Source organism: Panthera onca, chromosome B2, assembly GCF_046562875.1.
Source record: "Panthera onca isolate mPanOnc1 chromosome B2, mPanOnc1 haplotype 2, whole genome shotgun sequence".
NCBI lineage: Eukaryota > Metazoa > Chordata > Mammalia > Carnivora > Felidae > Panthera > Panthera onca.
Window position 1 is genome coordinate 21,011,716 of NC_138343.1, and position 10,050 is coordinate 21,021,765.

The 10,050-nt window shown below is 45.1% G+C and overlaps 1 pseudogene; it reads left to right on the plus strand.

Annotated features, from left to right (window-relative positions):
• The first annotated feature begins 495 nt into the window (after window positions 1–495).
• Window positions 496–5,275, plus strand: LOC132667884 (small ribosomal subunit protein uS5-like; annotated as a pseudogene).
• The last annotated feature ends 4,775 nt before the right edge of the window (window positions 5,276–10,050 follow it).

The window sequence follows — 10,050 nt, forward strand, 5'->3', positions numbered from 1 at the left end:
ACAGCAGTAGTAATGGAGAAAAGTTTTCTTTAGGGTGGAAATACTAAAGCAGTGGCAGCTTTAAATCAACTTTAAATCAACTCAACTAAATCATTGAGTTTCTGGGTTTTGAACTGACTTTATTTATTTGTTTGTTTATTTATTTATTTGTTTATTTATTTATTTTTATTGAGAGAGAGAGAGGGTGCAGGGAGAGAGAGGGTGAGAGAGAGAATACCACAAGGGGCAGATTTGGAGAAAAGCAGGACCCACCGGATGCAGGGCTTGAACTCACAAACCATGAGGTCATAACCTGAACCGAAGTCAGATGCTTAACCGACTGAGCCACCCGGGCATCCTGAAGTGACTTTTTATATCTGCCACCTCTTCTTCGCAATTCCTCTTCTGGACTTCCGACCCTCTCCACTGCCCTGATCCTCCCCTCCGCCTCCTCAGGCTGCACCATGAGGCTGTTTCTGGCCCCTTGCTCTGTGTCTGCCCACCCGGTCCTCAACAATGCCAGCCCTTGTCAAGACTTCAGTTGTCACCTTTGTGAGGATGATCCCAAACTGTGACTCTGGTCTTGACATTTCTCCAAATTTCCAGCCTTCCTCTGGGCCACACTGCTTGGTGAGGCAGTTGCTGTCTTGTCAGCATTTGCAAAGCGGAATTTAATTCTTTCAGTCCAAGCTCAAAACTTTCAAAATGATCTTGAACAACTTGCTGACATCTAGTTATCAAAGCATATTGACCTCATGTGCACTGATCTCTTCATGCCGCCCTCTTCTGTCCCACATCCATGTCACCACCTAATCCGGGCTCCCATTACTTCCTCCCCACACCATTGCAAACCCTCCTAACTGGTCTCCCCACTTCCGTTCTCTATCCATTCCAAATCAACCTAGATCAACCTTGACAGATTTCCCTTCCCCAAGCGCAGTCAAAAATTTGTACTCCTTGGCTCAAAGTGCCTCACTCTGCCTGATATTCAAGGTCACCGATGGTGGGTGCACCGTCACCAAAATCTACCTCCATCTTTTCCTCAACACAAGCTCGTGCTTCCCTGCCTGTTTCAAAATGCATTTTATTTAAAAAAATTTTTTTTAATTTTTTTTATGTTTATTTATTTTTGACAGATAGAGGGAGAGAGAGACAGAGCATGAGTGGGGGAGGGGCAGAGAGAGAGACACACGGAATCTGAAGCAGGCTCCAGGCTCTGAGCTGTTAGCACAGAGCCTGACGCGGGGCTCAAACTCACGGACCTTGAGATCATGACCTGAGCCGAAGTCGGACCCTCAACTGACTGAGCGACCCAGGTGCCCCTTTTAAAAAAATGTTTAATGTTTGTTTTTGAGAAAGAGAGAGAGAGAGAGAGAGTGCAAGTAGAGGAGGGTCAGAGAGAGAGGGAGACACAGAATCAAAGCAGGTTCCAGGCTTCAAGCTGTCAGCACAGAGCCCAATGCAGGGCTCAAACCCACGGACCGAGAGATCATGACCTGAGCTGAAGTCGAATGCTTAACAGACTGAGCCACCCAGGTGCCCAATGCATTTTTTTTTTTAATTTTAATGTTTACTTATTTTTGAAAGAGAGAGCTTGAGCAGGGGAGGGGCAGTAAGAGAGGGAAACAGAGGATCTGAAGCAGGCTCTGAACTGACAGCAGACAGCTTGATGTGGGACTTGAACTCATAAACCATCAGATCACAACCTGGGCCGAAGTCGGATGCTCAACCAACTGAGCCACCCAGGCGCCCCTAGTCCAAAATGCATTTTAAATGATAGGTCCACTCGGACCTTTTCCTGATACCCTCTCCAGATGCCCTGCTTGCTCTCATGCAGCCCTAGTGCTCTGCGGGCTCCCTTCCTGCCCTGTATCATCACAAGGCCCATGCTTGTTACCGTTCGTCAGCTCCTTCGTTTCCCCACCGCGGGGAACGCCGTCACCTCTTACAGGGCCCAGGCCAGAAACTGGAGGATTCCAGATGCCTTCCTCTATCTCACTCGGGTCCTTGCAAATCAGCCTCTGAGACAGCTCTCTCACATCTGTCCCCTCTGGTCATCCTCCCTTGCCCTGTGTGAGCTCAAGACATCCCCATCTGGGAGCTGGGGCAGGACCGTCCTTGTGGCATTGAGATAGAAAGCCTGCCATCTCCACCCAGCTCGTTACCTGTGTGATTCTGGGGAGGTTGCTCGGCTTTTCTGAGCATTAGTTTTCTCACCTGCGAAGGGTTAAAAAAATAAAATAAAATAATTTCCCACCTGGCCCCTGGCTGCAGTGACACAAGAATAAATCCAGTGCTCTCTATGCTACCAAGGAGCTCTATAAAAAAAAAACAACACAAAACCCTGTCTGATCCCACCTATAACTTCCAATGCCAATAACTGGCAGAATAAAATTTTGTTGTTTTTTTTCTTTTGTATTTGTTGGGGTTTTTTTTAAATTTTTTGGTTGTTTTATTTTTTATTTTTTATTTTTTTGCTTAGCCTGTAAGACCATGCACGCCATGGCCTGGCTGTTCCTCTTACTGCTCTGAGGAGCCCCCAAGATAAAAAAGCAAGCATGCTCCCTGCACGCAGCAAGTCCTTGCACACACTCAAGTCTTGCACGTGCTGTTGTCCAGGTCTCTGATCATCCTGAGCCACCTCCGCTTTACTCCTTGATGCTTTCCACGTCTACTAACTTCTCACGCTCTTTAAGACACAACTGGAGGGTCACCTTCTCTGAGAAGCCTCCCTGGCCCCCCAGGAAATGTGGGGAGTGCTCCTCTGTATTCCAATCATCCCCATACTTAGTCCATGCTATTTTCCAACTGGCTCTCCTTCCTGCTGAACTTGAGGTCCCTGTCCTGTTGGACTTGATACCCTGGTACCCAGCTCTGGGCCTAGGATATATATACTGCTAATAATTTGGTATTGAACGACTGAAGGAATGAATGAATCCTATCCGTGCCCCCCACTCCCACATACTATAAGTTCATCAAAGACCAAGGTTGTATTTCTTCTAACATCTGCCAGTTGGTCCTACGCTAAAGAGATTCTTAATCAATACTTGGCTGTTTAAAGAACAGCCAAGGAGGACAGTGTGGCACAAACACAGTGGGCAAAGGGGACAATAAGATGAGCCAAGGGGGCCAGACAGGAATGGAGCTTTGAGGCCATGGGAAGAAAGAGTGTGGGCTTCGTGCAAGTACAGTAGGAAGCTACCGGAGGGGCTGAAATAGACGAACAACTTCAGGTTTATGATTTTAAGCAAAGCCGGGCCGTAAAGGCCACATGCTGTATGACTTCATTGTATGACATACTTATCACGCTCAGAACCCTCCCCAGGAAATATTCAGTTTTCTCATCTCTAAGGTTAGACCAACTCACGTCCAAGGTCACGTTTAGTTCCATGTTTTTTTTTTATTTCTTGTTAAATAAAAAATGACTGTTAAGCTAAAGGAATAGAACCCGGCATAGCAACCCCAGGGAAGGGATGCCTAGATTCTGTTTCAGCAGCACTATGGTATGGTGGGAAGGACCCAGGAGATTTGCATTCTTCACTGGTTTGAGCATTTACCACTGGAGTGACCTTAGAAAAACCATCAAATCCTCCAGCTCTTTGTTTTTGTATCTCTAAAATATGGGAGCTCTAGAGGATGGCTTCAATGGTCCCTCCCATAGAAAGTTTGAGTTTTAACCCACCCTCGCTTTCTGAAGGCAACCTAGACCCGTCTTGGAATAAAGTATGTATTCACCCACATTGTAGATTCTAACAGTTTTAATAAAATTAATGCCATTGATTTTTTTTCTGTTAAAAAGACTGAGATATGGGGAACCTGGGTGGCTCAGTCAGTTAAACGTCCGACATTTGATATCAGCTCAGGTCTTGAACTCAGGGTCATGAGTTCAAGTCCCGCTTTGGGTCCATGCTGGGTGCACAGTGTGCTTAAAAAAATAAAAAAATTTTTAAAAGACTGAGAGAAATACATGGAATATATTGCATATTAAAAAGAGTGTGGTAGCTCCATCTTCAAGAAAACACCAAATAGTAGATGATGCTGGTGCTGCAGGACGGACCTGGAATGGGAGCTCACAGAGGCACGACTGAGGACAAGGAGTGGATCCCTGTCACCAAGCTGGGCCACCTGATCAATGACATGAAGATGAAGTCCCTGGAAGAGATCTATCTCTTCTCCCTGCCCCTCAAGGACTCTGAGGTCATTGACTTTTTTCTGGGGGCATTCCTCAAGGATGAGAGTTTTTCTGTTTTTGTTTTGGTTTTGGTTTTTTAATGTTTGTTTATTTTGAGAGAGACAGAGACAGACTGTGAGCAGGTAGAGGCAGAAACAGAAAGCGACACAGAATTCGAAGCAGGATCCAGGCTCTGAGCTGTCAGCACAGAGCCCAATGTGGGGCTCAAACCCATGAACCGCAATATCATGACCTGAGCTGATGTTGGACGCTTAACGGACTGAGCCACCCAGGTGCCCCTCAAGGATGAGGTCTTGAAGATTATGCTTGTGTAAAGCAGACCCCTGCTGGCCAGAAGACTAGGTTCAAGGCATTTGTTGCCATCGGAGATTATTGCGGACACGTTGGTTTGGGTTTAAGTGCTCCAAGGAGGTAGTCACTGCCATCCATTGGGCCATGATACTGAACAAACTTTCCATTGTCCCTGTGAAGTGAGGCTACCAGGGGAACAAGGTTGGTGAGCCCCACACTGTCTCATGCAAGGTAGCCAGCTCCTGTGGCTCTGTGCTGGTGTGTTTCATCCTTGTCCACAGAGGCACTGGCATCCCTGCCCACAAAGGCACTGTCTCAGCCCCTGTGCCCAAGAAGCTACTGGTGATGGCCAGTATTAACAACTGCCACCCCTCACCCAGGGACTGTACTGACACTGTGGGCAATTTCAGCAAGGCCACTTTTTCTTTTTAAATTTATTTATTTATTTATTTTGAGAGAGACAGAGACAGTGCAAGTGGGGGAGGGGCATAGAGAGAGGGAGAGAGAGAATCCCAAGCAGGCTCTGTGCTACCAGCACAGAGCCCCATGTGGGGCTCGAGCTCGTGAAACTGTGAGATCATGACCTGAGCTGAAACCAAGAGTTGGATGCTTAACAGACTGAGCCACCCAGGCACCCCGATCCATGTCACTTTTGATGCCATTTCCAAGACCTACGGTTATCTCACCCCTGACTTCTGGAAAGAGACAGTGTTTGCCAAGTCTCCCTACTAGAAATTCACTGACCGTCTTGGGAAGGCCCACACCAAAGTCTCTATACAGGGGATCCCGGCTCCAGCTGTGGCCACTACATAGTGTTACACAAGAAAACTAAAGTGAAGTAAATCCTGTAAAAGAAAAGAATGTGATAGATTTATAAACACTGACATGGAAGATGTCCCATGAGTGTTGCTGTTAGAAAACTGAGTTACAAAACAGTATGTAGTATAGTCCTCCCTTATCTGAGGGGGTCAGCTACCCTCAGTCAACCTCAGTCTGTAAGCAGATGATCGTCCTTCTGGCACATCAGTAGGTCAGTAGCAGCCTAACACTATATCACAGTGCCTCTGTCAGTCACCTCACTTCATCTCATTACGTAGGCATTTTATCTTCTCATGTCATCACAAGAGGAAGCAGAGTGAGTACAGTATGGTAAGCTATGTTGAAAGATCACATTCACCTGACTTTTACTACAGTATATTCTTATAATGTTTTTATTTTATTATTGTCTATTATTGTTTATCTCTTGAAATTAGACTTCATCATAGGCATGTACATATAGGAAAAAACAGAGTATATATAGGGTTGGATACTCTCTGTGGTTTTAGGCATCCACTGGGGTCCTTGGGATGGATCCCCCATTGATAAGGAAGGACAACTGCATAATATATCATTTTTATAAGACAAGAGTGTATGCACATATAAATACACAAATCTTTTCCTCGCTCAGTCTTTACTGTCTTACTATGCACCACAGTCCGCCCAGTGGCTCCAGGCAAACACACAGAAATCAGTCACTCTTGGTTCCTTCCCTTCCTTCGCACCTTAGCTCTCTCTCTTCATAGGAGACAGGGGGAAAGCCCATGGATGTTGGGAAGTTTTATGGTCTTGGGAGAGAAGACAATGCACCAAAGAAGATTAGAGAATAATTTGGAATAGATGTTGTCATTGGACGAGAAAAAACCCTGCGGCCGCGGTGGTCAGAGAAGAGACATGAAGGGGCTGAGTTGGGCTCGAGTGGGGAGTCAGGCTAGATGAGGGCAGGCCAGAGGAGCAGGCATGTGAGGGAAGTGGAGGGAGTGTGTGGCATGTCAGAAGAGAGGGGCCACTACTGAGCAGGCTGGGCAAGGCACTTGTGTTCATCTTCTAGGGCTCCCACAACAGAGTTCCACAGATCGGAGGTGTTTAAACAACACAAGTTCATTTTCTCAGTTCTGGAGGCTGGAAGTCCAAGATCAAGGTGTTGGCAGGATTGATTCCTTCTGAGGCCTCTGTCCTTGGCCTGCAGATGCTGCCTTCTTCCTGGGTCCTCACACAGTCTTCCCTCCACATGTGTCTGTGTCCTAAACTCCTCCTCCTTTTATAAGGACACCAGTCAGACTGGATTAGAGTCTATCCTACTGACCTCATTTTAACTTAATCACCTCTTTAAAGACCCTGTCTCCAAATACAGTCACATTCCGAGGTGCTGGAGGATAGGATTTTGAGGGAAACACAGTTCAGTTCGTCACACTGTCTATGCCTGAGGTATAGTAGGTGGTCAGGAAATGGTTGAAAGACTGAATAAATGAAGCGCATGAGATTGCTTTGTTTATGGGCACAGCAGGAAGTTTGTAGGACACTTAAAGTTGGAAAGATCATGAAGAGAAAGTCTAGATCCAAGCTCTAAGACACTCTTGAGCAAAGGACCCCCATGATGTTGATGTTGTTGCAAGCACATTAGACGACAATGTTATGCCCTGTGGTTTGGAGCAGAGGTGAGCCTGGGAGCAGAGAGATCAGGTGAAAGACCATTTCAGTCATTCCAGGTGTGTGGTGACAAGAGGTAGTGGCCACAGAATGAAAGCTGGAGGCAGATGGATGTGCCCAGGGTGGGGGTGGGAGGGGGTGGTGTTCCAAGCACCTGCACCCAGCTGATGTGTATGTGAGAGCCATATTCTGCCTTCACCTTGAGAACAAGGAGTCCTCTAGAAACTGGAAAGGCAGTGGTTACCAAAGCTGTGTAAGATGATCTCATAGGTCCTGGGACATCAATGACTCCAAACAATTCCTTTTGATTCAGGGCCCTCTCAATTTGTCCCCACCCTCAGCTGGGTCTACTCTGCCCTTGAATATGAGTAGACTGCACTAAGACAGATTCTGATTGGTTGGCAGAGATATTAAACTTATTCCCACCTTGTCTTGGATTTTGTGGTTCTCTCCCCTAAGCACACCACTTGTACCCACTAGGACGCCCTCTCCCTTCTTCCCTTCCTCTGAAAATTCTACCTGGCTTTCAAGGCCCAATTTATATATTGCCTCATCCACACACCTCTTGGAAGCACTACAGCTCATGTGGGTCTGTCCTTTGGCTGAGCCCTAATCACATAAGGGCTCACTATAAGATGATATATAGTGATACTATAAGATGTATCATGACGTTAAATAAGGTACCATGCCCACGCTTGAGATATTTGGAACATTTTTATGCCATGCAAACTCCCCCATGAGACTCTAAGTTCCTTGAGGTCATGGATTTGGAGCTTCTTATGTATTTGCTACACTGTGAAACCTAGTGCATATTAGGTGCTCAACAAATTAATGCTGAAACAATAGCCAACATGCCAAAGGTCCACATAAATGGAATTAGCAGGCAAAAAAGGGCAGAGATAGAATATAAGCATATTCATTTCAATTCGTAGAAATGGCCACTAAGCCCCAACCCCACCAGCTTGCCCAGTACTTCCTTAATACTGCTCAAAAAAAGCCTTAGCTCCAAGTCAAAGGGGTTCTTAACTTCCAAAAGGAGCTTCATGTGTAGGAACTCAAACTTGACTTAACCTCATATGCATAATGTTGATAAAAGGGTTGAGTGGACCAAACTCCTGGCAGTCTGCACCTGAGGAGGTGATTAACCAGTCCTGGGAAGCAGGTAGGACCAACACTTCTGATAAGGATCAGGCAGAGGGCCTGAGGGGAGCTGGCACCAGGGTGGCCTTTGGGGAGGAAGGCAGTTGTTAGAATTTTCCTTAAGGGAAGAAACCAAAGGAGAATTGGCAGTTTTTTTTTTGAGAAAATGTAAAAGCTGATCCTCAAATTTGCATAGAATTGCAGGAAGTAATGAATAACAAAAAGAATCTTGAGAAAGAAGAACAAATTGAAAGAAAAAAACAAGAAGAAGAACAAATTGAGAGGACTCACACTTCCTAATTTCAACATTTATCACAAAACTGCGGTAATCAAATGAGTGGAGTGCTGGCATAAGGACAGACAAATCGAGCAACAGAATAAAATTGAGAGTCTAGAGATAAACTCATGTGTCTATGGTCAAATGATTTGCAACAAGGGTGCCAAGTCCATTCAATGGGAGAGAGAACAGACTTATCAACAACCGATGCTGGAAAAACGAGATTCCTACATGCAAAAGAATGAAGTTGGGCTCTCATACACCGTACACAAAAATAACTCAGATTGATCAGTGACCTAAATATAAGGGCTAAAACCCCGGGACACCTGGGTGGCACAGTTGGTTGAGCATCCGACTCTTGGTTTTGGTTCAGGTCATGATCTCACGATTCATGGGATTAAGCCCTGCTATCAGCATGGAGCCTGCTTCAGATTCTCTCTCTCCCTCTCCCTCTCCCTCTCTCTCTCTCTCTCTTTCTGCCCTTCCCCTGCTTTTGCTCTCTCTCAAAACAAATAAACTAAAAAAAAAAAAATTAAAATTTTGCGCACCAAAGACATTATCAAGAAAGTGAAAAGAATCTATGGAATGGAAGAAAATATTTTCAGATCAAATATCTGATAATGGTTTATTATCTAGATTATATAAAGAATTCCTAGGGGTGCCTGGGTGGCTCAGTCCGTTGAGCATCCGACTTCAGCTCAGGTCATGATCTCGTGGTTCGTGGGTTCCAGCCTCACATGGGGCTCTGTGCTGACAGCTCAGAGCCTGGAGCCTGCTTTAGATTCTGTGTCTCCCTCTCTCTGCTCCTCCCCCAATCGTGCTCTGTCTCTCTCTCTCTCTCTGTCAAAAATAAATGATAAAAACTTTAAAAAAAAAAAAGAACTCCTAACACTCAACAAGACAAACAACCAAATTTAAGAAATGGGCAAAAGACTTAAACAGACATTTCTCCAAAGAAGAAATACAAATGGCCATCAAGCATGTAAAAAGATATTCAACATCATTAATCATTAGGGAAATGTAAATCAAAACCACAGTAAGATACCACCTTCTAACCATTAGGATGGTCATTATCAAAAACAAATAAATAGAAAGCAACAAGTACTGGTGAAGATGTGGAGAAACTGGAACCCTGATGGGGATGTAAAACGGTGCTGCCACTGTGAAAAGCTGGTGTCTCCCCCCAAAAACTAAACGTAGAATTACCATATGACCCAGCGATTGCACTCATAGATATATAGACAAAAGAACTGAAAACAAGTGTACAGATACTTGTCCACATTATTCACAATCGCCGAAAGGTAGAAACAACCCAAGCATCCATCAGCAGATGCATAAACAAAACATTGTATTCAGTCCTAAAAAAGGAATAAAGTTCTGATATAACACAGACAAACCTTGAAAGCATTATGCTAAATGAAATAAACTCAACAAGGGGTGCCTGGGTGGCTCAGTCAGTTAAGCCTCTGACTTTTGATTTCGGTTCAGGTCATGATCTCACGTTTGGTGAATTTGAGCCCCACACTGGGCTCTGTACAGGAAGTGCAGAACCTGGTTGGGATTCTGTCCTTCCCTCTCTCTCTGCCCCTCCCCCACTCATCTCACTCTCTTTTTCTCTCCAAATAAATAAACTTGAAAGAAAGAAAGAAAGAAAGAAAGAAGAAAGAAAGAAACCAAACACAAAAGGTCAAATATTGTATGATCT